Raw genomic sequence first — 15,268 nt, 5'->3', positions numbered from 1 at the left:
CATTACTACCTGTCATTGTCACGACCTACCATATATAAGATTGTCCATGAGTAATTGGCCTCACACGGTCTAATTAGTGAGATTTACTTAAAATACCTATACGCATTTTGGACTATATCAATGTCCGATATGTCAAAATATATTACAACTAAATCTAAATCCTTACGTAATTGGAAAAAAGGCAGAAATGCCTGAAAGAGGTCTAACAATTACAAGATGTCTTATTTTCTTAATAAAAAAAACATCATTTCGTTTTTTAATATTATCTCGCCTATTATTAGAGATGGACCCAACAAATCCTATATGACTATGCTCGACAAGGAACGTTCTATCCAAATATGTAAAAATATACAGGGTGCTCTATTTAAATTAACAAAGTCATAACACCCGCGGCCATTTTGTTTGAACTTCCTTTGTTTTTCTACTATCATTTTCGAAAACTTCATAAAAAATCGTGCAACTTTTGTATTTCACATTTTTTTATAACTCTTAAAACAAAAAAGTTAAAGGGAGGGTTAAAATATAGTAAATCACCCTGTACATTAAAAAAATAAGAATCATCAAAATAAACTAAAGCCTTAAATACTTAAAATAAATAAATCATGAGCTGGTAGAGAAACCACTTTAACCGCTCAGTTATTTGTCGAGAAACGAATTGAACGCATGAACGAAACGAACTCTAGTCATGAACTTACGACGCACGTGATTTTTAAATTTCTCGATTTCTCGATTTCTCGACACTTTTTTCTCGTCTCGAGTAAGGCAAGATTTCCCGGGAATTCTCGCTTCGAGAAGTCTCGACCAGAAACCCTAATGACGGCCCATTAGAATTATTTTAGAGACTGCTTCGATTTGAATTTTGAAAATTTTGGATAGCGGGTTTTCGGGCATGCCTCTCTCAACTAAAATAATGGCATCCACGTACCACTTCCGGTTATACCGGAAGTCGCCATCAACTTGCTTATTTTAAATGGAACACCCTATATATTATTACAATTTTGGATTTTACGTGTTGTTTTAGGTGGACTTTAATGAAGTTTCCCTATTCCTAAAATTAACCGTTTTCGAGATTTTTATTTTTTTTCAAAAAAATAGAGAGAAACAGTGACTAGCTTCAAACCATGTGTATTTTATAGTAAGAAAGATAAAGCAACAATATTTATAGGGGGGATAGCTAGACCCCTAAGCTTTCCATCCATACTTTCAAAGTGGCTTAATTGCATACAGAGTGGTAGAAATTTAATTCCGAGTTTAGTTAACTTCAGACCTTCCTAAGTCGGTTTTTTTAAATGGAACACCCTGTATGTTTTTATTTTAGCAAATCAACTAGAGTATGGTCGAATGTGTGCAGATAATGTAATAAATATGCTAGCCTATTTTAATGTTCATCCAGAAACCTCAACTCGTACCGCAGAGTATGATTTAGGCATTTCACGAGCATCCATTCACAGGATGTTAAGAACTAATGATACGCATCCATACAAATTTAAGCTACTTTCTGCTTTTCATCCGGATGACGCCGTGCAACATGTACAATTTTGTGAAACGATGTTAGTGCGATACCAAGAAGATCCACAATTTTTGCAACATATTATATGGACAGACGAGTCAAAATTTATGAGAGAAGGTATTTTTAATAGACATAATACTCATTTGTGGTCATCTGAAATGGTCATCTCATGTTATCCTGTAAAGAAACTTTCAAAATAAATTTAGCGTAAATATTATGATGCCTTTAAACCAACTAAGGAAGTGTCGGTATCAATTAGACGGGGCTTCACCTCACTGTCACAATCAAATCGATCAACATGTGACTGAAATGTTTAAAGATATATGGATGAGACGCCTAGGACCGTGGAATTGGCCAGTGAGGTCTCCCGACCTCACTCCATTAGATTTTTATGTTTGGGGAGTAATAAAGCAAAAAGTTCATTCTACACCCGTTGCTGCAAAAGAGGATTTGATTGCTCGAATACGAAGAGCGTTCCATGAATTGTCTGCAGCTGAAATAGCAAAAGCGGTGACTGATGGTGTTATCTCTAGTATCAACAAGTGCTTAACTCTTAATGGGGGTCATATTGAACACTTATGACTTTTTTAAGTCATTTTTTTATCTTAGTGCATTATTATTATCAACATACATAATTAAAATTGTGTATTGCTATGTATGAAGTTGATTTTATAGAATTCTTCTTAACTTTATTCTGCTCATTGGTGGGAAATTGGGATATGTCTCATTAAAAACTGTAAATGTTACCGCTTACAATGCCATTGTAACGTCTGTGAATAAATAATAATAAATAACTGGTAACAGTTTAGTTGTTTGTTTTGAAGTTTTGCTAAACATTCCACAGCTATCCTGGCAACAAATTACATGATTTTAGGTGATTACACAAAAAATAGTAGATAACTTAAAAACTAGAAGAGATAAGTTAGGGAGCCCTGTACCGTTCGAAAGAGAATAAAATTGTGTATCAGAATATACAGGGTGTTTTATTTAAAAAACCGACTTATAAAGGTTTGAAGTTAACTAAAGTCGGCATTAAATTTCTAGCACCCTGTGTACAATTAAGCCACATTGAAAGTATAGATGGAAAGCTTAGGGATCTAGCTATCATCCCCCATTACAAATATTGTTGCTTTATCTTTATTACTATAAAATACACCTGGTTTGAAGCTAGTCACTGTTTCTCTCCATTTTTTTGAAAAAAATTAAATATCTCGAAAACGGTTAATTTTAGGAATAGGGAAACTGCATAAAAATTCACCTAAAATAACACGTAGAATCCAAAATTGCAATAATATATAGGGTGTTCCATTTAAAATAAGCAAGTTGATGTCGACTTTCGGTACAACCGAAAGTGGTACGTGGACGCCACTATTTTAGTTGAGAAGGGCATGCTCGAAAACCCGGTATCCCAAATTTTCAAAATTCAAATCGAAGTAGTCTCTGAAATAATTCTAATGGGCCGTCACCGTGAGACACCCTGTATTTTTAACTAGACAAAAAAATTATGGCAAATTTTTTTTCGATCATAGGTAAACTGCCCTCTAGCGACACCTACTGAAACATTTCTCTAATTAGCACAATAGATTTTAAACCTGAATCATCCATGTACAAAATATGAGGCTGATAGCAATTAATCAAGTTATTTAAAAAAAATTGAGTTTTAACAAGTTGTAACTTGAAAACAATTGACATTTTGAAACAAATGTTCCTTGCTCACTACCATTATTTTCCCATGCTGAATTACCCTCTTAAATTGTAAGTATGATGCATTTTAGAAAGTTAAAAATGGAAGTATTTGCCTATTTATATTAATGCATTGACTCTGTATTTATTTTCGCATGTTGACGTGGGAGGTCATTGACCAAATGGTATAGAAACCGCCACCGCTTATTTACAGTATTGCGCTAGTGAGAGACTCTAACATAAAAATGTCGGGTACACCAATAATCAGGGATGATACAACCCGGAAAACGCATGTAGTTAAAATTGTATCCCTCCACGATGCCATTTTAATGATATACGTTACAGGAGTACATTCCAGGGTGACTTTTCGCGCTCGTAAAGATTATTTATTTTACTCAAAGGGGCGATACCAGTTCTCGACGATACAATTTTCCTAATCGATCCTAATATCTTAACTGAACTGCCTCTTTTACAGCCGCAACGTTATCGTCGATAAATTCATCTCATCCATACAGAGCCATTAGCCATTAGTGTCTGTTTTATGTCAATAAAGCTGGAAGGGATATTAGGCAGGGACACAATGAAGTTAGGCTCCCCAGATTTTTACTGAATCATTCCACGCTTATTTTCCACCCCTATATCGACTGCCTAATAGACCTGAAAATGTGTTCGCATTTCAGTGGATTACTTCTCAGTATATTTCTTTCGCACAGTTCTTCCAAAAGGAGGATGTAATGTGGCACGCAACATTTTTAAGAAATAAATATCGCGCCCCAGTGAATCCGAAATCTATGAGGATGTTGTGGCAAGATCGAGCGGAGAAAATAAGGAAAGAAACACTGCAGGAACTAGTAAAAGTCAAAATTAAATGAGCACAGCTTAACATGAAATGAAACAAGCATTGAACACAAGGAAAATGTATGAAAAATACATACGATGAATGCATGAAAAAAAAAGAAGCAATAGAGAAGATATATTGGGCACAGATTACATTGCTATGGATATGTTATTCACAAAAAATATTGAAAGAAATACATATGTAAATAATAGTCTTTAATATACAGGGTGTTTCATAACTTTACCGACACAGAGCAGGCAAGTCTAGTGGATCTTAAAATATGCCGATTTTTTATATAACATTTTTTTATGGTAAGTTGGTAGTACTGTACTCTACCCTGACGCGATCTGTAAAGTAATTTAATTACAGCTTCAATTTTGTTAGTCCTTGTGTTCGTCGATTTTTGTTATGGATAATGTTATTGAATGGAATTTGCCTAAAGTTTTGTGCTACCAATGGGATTTTTTATGCTGGATCATTGAAAATGTTGGGACGGAAGTATGGTGATTCAATTTTATCAAGAACTCAAGCACACAAATGGTACAAAACAATCAAACATGGTCGAGAAGTGGTTGATGATTTATCACGTCCTTCAACTGAAGTAAACATCGATAAAGTAAAGGAAATGGTGCTTGCAAACCGTCATTATAGTTTGAGTTATATATCATGAATCAGTTTGCATCATTTTAGTAGATGATTTGGGTATGAAACGCGATGCAGCACGGCTGGTTCCAAAAAAGCTGAAATTTCTTCAAAAAGAGCATCACAAACATGTCACTGAAGACTTGCTTGAAAGAACTGATTCAGACTTTACATTCATCATAATGGGTGACGTGACAATGGTTTACGAGTTTAAGCTTCTAATAGAGCTTTTCTAATGAACCGAAACCAAACAAATAACACGTCAACGTCGATCAAAAATCAAAGTGATATTGACTGTTTTCTTTGACTAGCAAAGGACTTAGGTTTTGCACCACGATATTACACCATCATCCAAAGCAATAATTATAAAGGGATTTTTTACCAAAAATTGAACGAATGTCATCGAGGTTCCCGGAAAAGGGCCACGGCAGATTGGCGCCAGAGACTGAATACATAGGTATAGGCACCTGCGAGCGACTCCATAAGAGAACTCTTCAGCGAATGCTCGTCCAGACAACATTTCTTTTGACTACACTTTGTTTTTAATAAGAAAATATTTCAATTTTACCGTTGAGAGTTTCATTTTACATTCAAAAGAATTATTTGATTTTTACCTGCTTCTACGAGCCATATTAACAATGTAATACAGTCGGCTTCCAAAGCTTTAGGATTTTTTATTCAAGACCACCCTGTAAGCAATTTTGCACTTGAGAAATGATCTAAATAGTTCATTTTCCATACACAGTAATAATCACACTTCCTTGGTAATATAGAGACGCATTCCTGTTTGTATGGGAATATATAAATACCAAACGCCACGTCATTATTGTTTATTACACCTACATCAGCGGAAATGTGCACATCCATCTTTCTAATGGCATTCTTTTGTAGCTCCGGCCTGATTAATTCCTTTGCTGTCAAACGCGAAATGAACGCAGATTAAGCTCTACAAAGTGATAAAATCAATTGGAAAGGAAAATGAACATGAACATGTGCATGATTCATACATAATGCAACAAATTTTGATTGACTAATCTGTGCAATTTGATTAATTCGATACAAATATGAAACCTGATTAATTCAGATGTTTAACTGACACTGTCAGTCAAGATAAAGACTAAACTAATATCAGTAACTCGTATTTACCGAATTTAAATGTTATAAAGATTATTATGTTAACAGAAATAAATAGATGCAGGTGATTTAAATTCAAGTGTTTGGGTACATGCTTTTTTACTAAAAATTAATAGAAATAAACATTACAAAAATAAATCACAAGTTTTTTTAAATATCTCCAGGTTTTTAATTTAATGGTACTCACTTTAACTGACAATATGAAACCAGCTCAAGAAAACTATTAATAAAACGGAAATTCTTAAGGAATCCCAAATAATACAGAAGCTGGGAACATTACTTCATGTTTTGTATAGACATTGTTATGGAACGAATATTTCATTGGTTTAAGTACTTTTTAAGTACCTTCCATTTTCAAGAGCCTAGAATCCAGCAGCAAAGCTTAAATCACTGGAATTGTTATTCTTTATTACATTTTTTTTACCACATCGGGTAGCATATTACGAGCCTCGACAATGAATCTTCCTTTTTAAATAAGCCCAAATAATATGTTCCCGTTGGTCTATATCTGAGCAGGATGTTAAGATAGCTACAATTCTAAATTAGTTTAACAGTTCACTTCAAATGAATACGGAGCCATATTTTTTTTCATAAAGGAGATAGAGAAAAATAAATTACTATTGTTTAAACGGCATTTTTGTGACTAATTGTCGCTGTAAGTATAATCAAACAAAAAAAAAACAACATTATAAATAAGAATAGTCATGTTTGAGAAGGTCATGGAGTAATATTTTTTTAATAAGACTAGATATTACTGTTTCGTTCTGGTAATGTCACAGTTCGATCGAGACTGCACTCTACAGTAATTAGTATAGTACTAATTAGTAGTACAAATACTGCCTCTAACCAATATGGTTCTGTATTCATTTGAAATGAAACACACTGTATAATTCAAGAAAATTTTCATCATCCCTCTCTTTTAGTATAACCGAAGTTCAGAGGAAGCATAACACCAAAGACGTAGTTGAGTTTACTTATTATATTTTCGCAGAGTTAACTTCGTCGAGCTTTATGAAAACTTATCATTTATTGATTGGCCTCCCGTCATGAATATCACTGGTGTAAGTTTTGCTCTCGCCCCCTTTCATCACATGTTGTATACTACAGTATATCAATTTGTTCCTAAGGTTACAATTAGGGGTAAAGGATATCCCCCTTGGGACGCTTCAAATGTTATTACAAGCCCTAAATTGAGATACGAAGGGCGGCGTGACGATATAAATATCAAAGATCCTCGTGCATCGTGTGGATTTAAATTAATAAAGAAAAGTGTCAAAAACAGATACTAACAAATAAGCAACTAGTATATGCAATTGCAGAATGTTTTAAGAGCTCATAGAGACATAAAATGTTACAGGTATATCACTATTATAAAATATTTTCTAAAGATTTTGAAATGGTAATGCAGGTCCCAACATTTGCTTACGTAAAAGAAATTCTAAAATACTATTGACACGATTTTCTAAGGATAGATTTACAACAACTAATCTATTTTCATAACAGAGTTCTTATCAGATACTTTTAACATGACTTCAAAGGTAGACGTCATACGTTTTGATTTTAGTAAAATATTTGACAGGCACAATCATGTACTTCTAATAGTATGATAGAGTTTTTAAGATCTTATTATCGTCATCAACGATCTGATCAATTTATATCCTCATCGGGTGTGCCTCAGGGATCGGTGCTAAAACCATTGCTTTTCAATATAATCATAAATGACATATTCATTGAGTTATACCGAGAGACCCAGAATAATTGATGGAGTCGCTACTTACAAATATTTTGTGTGCCGGTCACCTATTATTTTCACTCTTCGTAGTTGGCAACACTGACAGTGATTTGTTTCATTCAGTGGCGGATTAAGTGAAGTGGCAAAAGGGTCACAGTTCATTTTAATAACAAAAATACAACACAAAAAGAAGAATGATGGCATTAATTAATTTGAGTTTATTAATTTGTTAAAAGAATGGATTAAATAAAAATTTAGATTTTTAGATTTAACATTAAAACTAACATAAGAATCGATTTCGTCATCACAATAAATTTATCGTCTTCAAGCGAAAAGACCATTTTCTAATCTAAAACAGTTTGAGTGCTTTATCGATGAAACCATCAGTAGATATTTGTTTTCTTACCACAAAAATTACAGTTAACAGATGATTAGCGCTGGGAAACACCGATTATTTAGAAGATTAACGATAAATTGAAATAAAAACACAATCGGCGAACACAAATAAATACATCAGCAAGCACACACGGGAAGCACGAACGTCTTTGAATTGACAGATCGCGTCGTTCGGAAATCTGAGAAGACGGAAAGTAATTTTGATCAAATGAAATTTTAATATCTTTATTTACATTTGACGTCAGCTTCAATCATTCTGGATCTCTCGGTATGTCGAGTGTCTATTATATGCTGATGACATGAAGATCTTCAAAAGACAACAAATATAGAAAAGTGCAATCGTTTACTCTTAAGAATAATGATATTGCATTTAACTGTTAATTGTATTCGTTGGATGATGTTGTTCTTGCTAGATCACAGCATTTTGTGATAGTGGAATAATTTTTTTGATAATAGGTTCTTTTACTTCATAGGGATCCAAAAAATTAAGTTACATCTTCAGCAAATTCTTAAAGGACGGTATTTATCCCAATGGTTGCCGTATCCATGTATGATGTATGTATTAGAAATATTTTCGGTAGCCAGCTCAGCGGCACGCCCAATTATGTTTCAGCAAATATTTCTTTTCAAATTATTACATTATTTAATGAACTGTAGCATCAAATTGGGTTCGCGTACCTTTAGGATACCTTGACCTAGTTGTAGACTTAATGCACTAATTCGTATATTATAAACAATACAAAAATTGCACAACTTTTGCATTAAAAGCCAGTTCTATCTTATAATACTAGAAGGAAAAATATTTTTTGTACTCTACAAAACGAAAACGGAACAGATTATTTAGGGTTGCAATTTTTCAATAGATTACCTCCACATATAAGAAATTTAAAGAGTAAAGAAATTAAAACAAAAATTTAAAAATATTCATTAAAATGGTCACCTTTTTATGATTTTTTTATTATCAAGACTAATCAAATAAGACATAATATAAGTGCACTATAATTGATGCCTTGCACAAAAATCAAGGACTCAACTTGCCTTTAATATAAGCAAGTCCTTAATTTTCTAATAAATAATAATTATTTCTAACACCTAAATGTTGTAAAGAAAAACGCAAAATACGACACTGCTGATTTCAGAACCAATAAACAATGACTCATCTCATGACAAGTGTGCAAATCTTATACAAAAGAAATACAAAATTATTCGTTCTTCAAAGAGTCGCTTCTAGCGCCTAAGGATGTATATCGGGTTTACTCAAATGCACAGATATACTTGAAATTTATATAGCGTATTACCCAGTACTCCCTCTGTGCGTCATATTTTTTTTGAAATTTTTTTGAATCTAGATTTTGAGATATTGTTGTTGAAAGTTGTACATTTTAACATAGGTTTATATGGTGAAGATGGACGGTGCGACTATTTTTGGCCCATAACTGAGACAAAAATGTAGAAATTGTGGAACAAATCTTTTCCATAGATAGTACACAGTAGGTATTATCTTATTTTTGATGTAGAACTAATGGAAGTTTTGAACATAGTACAGCTGTATTAATTAGAAACAGAAACCAATAATTGCATTTCTGTCTGACTTGAGGATTAATGTGGCAACGTCGCGATTAGTTGACAGCAAGGAGGGAATACATTTGAAAGACTTGATAAAAACGAAATTGATTTCAAACATATACATTTTTCCTAAATCCCATGTACCTAAATAAATTATCCACAACTGATTATTTTTTGTAAACTAAATTAATTAAATATACTAGGAAGCTGTGATATATTTATTGGAATTAAAAATACAGTTGATAAATCCTTTTAATACATTAAATGGTTTATAAAAACATCGTAATCCGTACCCAGCAATATTTAGGGTTACTTAAAGTTTTCTTTACTTGATTAATATAATTAGTAATACTTGAGATAAAAGCATTTGTACGGAATTAAAAAAGAACATAAATATTTCTCAGCAAACTTTATATCTAAAAAATTAGTTATAGTTGCAAAACTTTTGTAACATTACTAAAACAGAGATTAAAAACACGAACAGTGAGTAATAATGTAATTTCTATCACAGAACCTTCAAAATTGCATCCAACAGTTTCTTTGACTTGGACGAGAGATGGGCGCGAGTGTCATTTCATTTTTTTAGAACTAAATTAACATAATTCTCGTTGTTTTACCAGTTCACATGATGTACGGATTTTAAATAAAGGATACAAATCTTCGCGAGGATAATACGATATATTTGCTATATATACAATAATTATATTGTACATAGTTTACACACAATACATTTTTGAAAGCGTACGCATCTTTACCCGAATTTGACGCGCAATATCTCCGATGTCCGAGGTCTGCACGTTCGCAGTGTGTACAACTGCTAGTCAATCATTAGCGCTGTTGTCACATCTACATAGTCTTTATGCGTTCATTAAATATAATTTAAACCTACTTAAATACGATATTTTTATGTTGTTGATTAGTCAATAATGCTATGTGCGTATGAGTAGATTTATTTGTTATATAGATAATGTTTATCGCAAATAATTTCAAAAGAATTGAATTTTTTCAAATTGGCAGTGAGCTTTAGTCTCATAAGAAAAACATAGGACTCCCCCTGCGCTCCTCACTTCCCTTGGACCCCGATATACCTCCTTAAACGGCATTAGATCGGGAATAAGGAGTCAAAGCATAATGTAAAGGACACCTCTGCCGACGTCCTGATGCAAAAGTAATTACCTACTCGCAAAGAAACATCAAGGGTGCAAACTAATCTTGTTTGGAATAAAAAATTATCCTTATATTAAAAATCGCTTCTAGGGCCTAAACGGCATTAGATCCTGAATGAGGAGTCAAAGGATAATAATGTAAAGAACATTTCTGCCTGACCCAAAATAGTTAACTCGCAAAGAAGCAATAAGGTAGTTAAAATTAATTATTTGCAAGATTAATCAGTATGTTTTTAAACTGTTTTAAGGTAATCCAAACAAATTCAAGAAAATAATTTTTTTAAAAGTCAGATCAAATGAAGTTTGATCACGTAAACAACAGCAGCTACAAAGATATCTTTTTGTTTCTACATTTTACTCGGGACTGTTTCATGAGGCAACTTTCTTTCTCATTACAAACATTAACAGAAAAAATTATACAGGGTGTCCCTGAAAAGGATGGACAACGCTTGACCACAGGTTCCTTGGATGAAAACAAGACTATTTAGCCTAACTTACCTATACTCAAAAGTGCACGCCTACTGAATTAATATAGAACAGATAACCTAGTTTTTTCCAAATAATTTGAAAACTGTTTTTCTTAGAAACTTCAAATTTGGTACACATATTTTTTTATACAAGGGCAATGTAAATATGGAATTTGGTGAGAATACATATACAGGATGTTCTCTTTCTAGTGCCTGTGCGCCACTGGCTATCCCGTAACTTTTTTGTATGTACGCCAATGACGACAGAATTTATATTTTTAAAAATAAGCACTATTTTAGAAGATTTTTTGCCTCTTACAAAATTTTGATATCGTTTATGGATTTCGAGTAAAGTTGGCATTTTTACGCATTTAATAATATAAAATCAGTTTAAGATAAATAGAAAATTCTAGTACGAGGTGCCATATAACAAAGAAACAAATTCATAACAATAATTAAAATGTTCAGTATCAAGCTAGCTGTGATTTAATTTTAGCTTACTTTGTTTTTTATTGCAATTTATACTTTTGCTGAACAAACTGATATGTTAGTAGTTTTGGGTTATTGTGAAGGAAATTGTTGTGCTACTGTTCGAACATATGCTGAAAGATTTCCGAATCGAAGAACTCCAAATCATAAAACATTTGCTAATGCGGAGAGACGCCTTCGGTAAAGAGGACGTTTTTTACCTGTAACATTATATCGTGGATAATGTACGGCCGGAATTGGAGGGTCGAAGAAATTCCTCAAGTAGATAAAAGGCGTTTAGCGGCAGAGGTTGGCTTTCAAAAAGTTCCTTTAATAGAGTATTGAAAGACCAGTTATTACAGGTTACAGATATTACAGGGTACAGGTAGGTATTACAGGTTATTAAACGCCTAACAGGTGGATAGGTAGAGGAAATAATGCCCCTTTAAAATGGCCACCTCGATCCCCGGACCTAAACCCATGTAATTATTTCATTTAGGGATCGTTGAGCACCACAGTTTAAAATAACTTCTCAGTAAATACAGAAAACGAATATGGGAAAGAATACAACATGAAACTAATGTTATGAGAGGTAATGCACAATTATTGGATAATTTCTAATTTTCGAAGAACTAATGTTTGCGTTTAAGAAGAAGAAAGTAACTTTGAGCATTTACTGTAATATTATTTTAATGTGATTACAAATATCAGTTTATTTAAAATGTTAATGTTGACTTTCTTACATTATTAGTTGATATTGTTTATATAAAATATTAGTGTTGATTTTTATTTTATTGATTGATAATACTAATACCAAAAATGTGTAGTTATTTTTTTTTAATGTGACGTTTTTTCATTATTATTCCCTGCTTTGAGGCTGCAGTTAGAAATTATTTTTTATAAAACGGAATTTTTGCCTATATTTAATGTATAAAATATGCGAATTTTACTCGGAATCCATAAACGATATCGAAATTTTGTAAGAGCAAAAAAATCGTCTAAAATAGTGCTTATTTATAAGAATGTAAATTCTGTCGTCATTGGCATACACACAAAACAATTACGGGATAGCCAGTGGCGCACAGGAACTAGAAATAGAACATCCTGTATATGTATTCTCTCCAAATTCTATATTTACCTTGCCGTTATATAAAAAAATAAGTGTACCAAATTTGAAGTTTCTAAGAAAAATAGTTTTATTTGAAAAAAATAGGTTATCTATTCTATATCTAGAAGGCTATATTTCAGTAGGCGTGCACTTTTGTATATAGGTAAGTTAGGCTAAATAGTCTTGTTTTCATCCAAAGAACTGTGGTCAAGAGTTGTCCATCCTTTTCAGGGACACCCTCTATATAAATTTTTAAGGAAAATGATAACGTTTTTAAAAAATGGCATTGTCGGAATGTTATTTACGTGATATATCTATTTTTAAAGTATAGTTCAACATATTTTTCAACCTATTAATCCACATTTTAGTCTTTTATTATAATTTTGAAGTATATTTTGTTTTTATTTGTATTTTATTTTATTTGTAAATTGTATTTTTCTTAACTGCATAGTTTTCATTAAAATTTTCCTTGCTTTGGACGTGCGTAAACATTGTTATGTATTTAACATAATATGTATATTTGAAATAAGCAGATAAATAAAATATCAGGTATTAGGCAATTTGAATAATCTCCGAGATCACTATGTAACATTTCAGTGCAATGCGACTACAAGAAAATAAATAATATTCATAAATAACTAAATTCCAATCTAACTAATTAATTTCCTACCCTGTAATTGGTTGTAACTGTAGGGTAGTGTATGTATAAATAAATAAAAATATGGTCAGGTCAAAGACTATCGCAACATTAGTTTGCTGTAATTACTGACACTTTATTAATAGTTTACAGCATATTCGGTGACGTATTTCAAAACTCTTAATAATTAATTTAATTGTTATATTTAAGACATGTTCTTTAGTTGGTTTTATTGAAAATTACGAGTAATTAACTATTAATCTACTTAAATAAAGTTTTGCTGCACGTTGAGAAGCATCGGGCAGTTCCAGCACCGGATTATCACTAACTTTGACATGAGAGATAGTGCTTAAACGGAATCCTCTTACGTACGGTGCAAATAATGCACTCCTGGGAAAGTTTTGGTGTAGTTTCTGTTTTGAATTTAGGTGCATCCTGCGAAATCCGGAAGCAATTCAACTCTGTAGTGGACGCGCTTAATCTCATCTGGGCTTAGTACTACTAAATATCGCGATAGGATTTGCGATTTTAGCAATTACAGTTTATTTTTTTTACGTACAAATTGAACATACAAGTACGAAACGACAAAATCTGGTAGACCGGTTGGCTTAATTTTTACAGACTATAAAATAGTTTCGAATATTGAAATAATTGCAAAACTATGTAATTTACATGCGACAGAAACATTACACACGTAAATATTAACGGATATTTTCATGCTGTTTTCACCAATGGATAGAGTGGTTCTCGAGGAAGGTTTTAGTATATAATTTGTTAAGTTTTTGTATACAATAAACCGTCTGAGAGATTTCAACGAAAACGCTGCCTAAACCCTTTGAGATATAACAAAATAATGTATGGTGGAATTGTGTATCTTATATAGGTCTACAGAAAACTCCGCGATGGCATATGTTTACTTCTTAAGGATAACATACTATATCCGTTTTAATACTTTCAAAAATGGGCAATTATAAAGCGGTAATTGGAAAGCTATTTACACAAATACGGTCCTTACCATTTTAAATATGTTAGTTGGCTTGAACATTTCATGAAGATTATTTTTCCCTTTACACCATGCAAATTCAATGAATACCTTAGGAGATATAGCAAAATCAAAACAATGCGCAACGAAATTAATTTCGTGTCGCCGTGATTCGACCGGGCCGCGCGGGCGCCCCGTGACTTCGCGCCTCGTGTCCGAGCCGGGGGGGTCCGAAAGTTTATGTAGTGTATCAATGTATGGTGGAATTGTGTATCTTATATATGCCTACAGAAAAGTCCGCGATGGCATATGTCTATATGTTAAAGATAACATACTACCTATATCCATTTTAATACTTTAAAAAATTGGCAATTATAAAGCGGTAATGTAAAAGCTATTTACACAAATACGGTATTAATCCTTATCATTTTAAATAAGTTAGAGGCTTTAAGCATTTCATGCACATTATTTTACTCTTTTACACCATATAATTTAAATGAATATCTTAGGAGTAATCGCAAAAAAATTACGGACGCGAGAATAAAATTCAAGCGCCTCGCTTCGCTTGATGCGATCGCCGACCCTCCCCCCGCACCGTCTTGCCTACTGTTTAGCTAATAAGCCGAACGATAACGCGCGCGTGATCCTTTAATAAACTGACTTGGAGCGAATGGAGGTGACGACTGACGACTGTGTTTTCTTTCTGGGTGTTGTTGGAAAGTTATAATTGCGTTCGATATTTTAAGGTCACATTTTTGTTTTGTATTTGTTGTCTTTAGGTAGTCGGAACATACATAGATACTTGCAAACATACTTTTATTTCATTGAGTTTTAATAATTTGTTTGTTTTTTTCTTATTGTGAATCATTTAAAACTTCATAGTCGCATTTTTGTTTCGTGTTTGTTTTCTTTAGGTAGTTAGATACCTAACTACTTACT

This window comes from Anoplophora glabripennis, unplaced genomic scaffold (genome assembly GCF_000390285.2).
Source record: "Anoplophora glabripennis isolate ALB-LARVAE unplaced genomic scaffold, Agla_2.0 scaffold376, whole genome shotgun sequence".
Classification (NCBI taxonomy): domain Eukaryota; kingdom Metazoa; phylum Arthropoda; class Insecta; order Coleoptera; family Cerambycidae; genus Anoplophora; species Anoplophora glabripennis.
Note: the sequence above shows the minus strand (reverse complement) of the source record.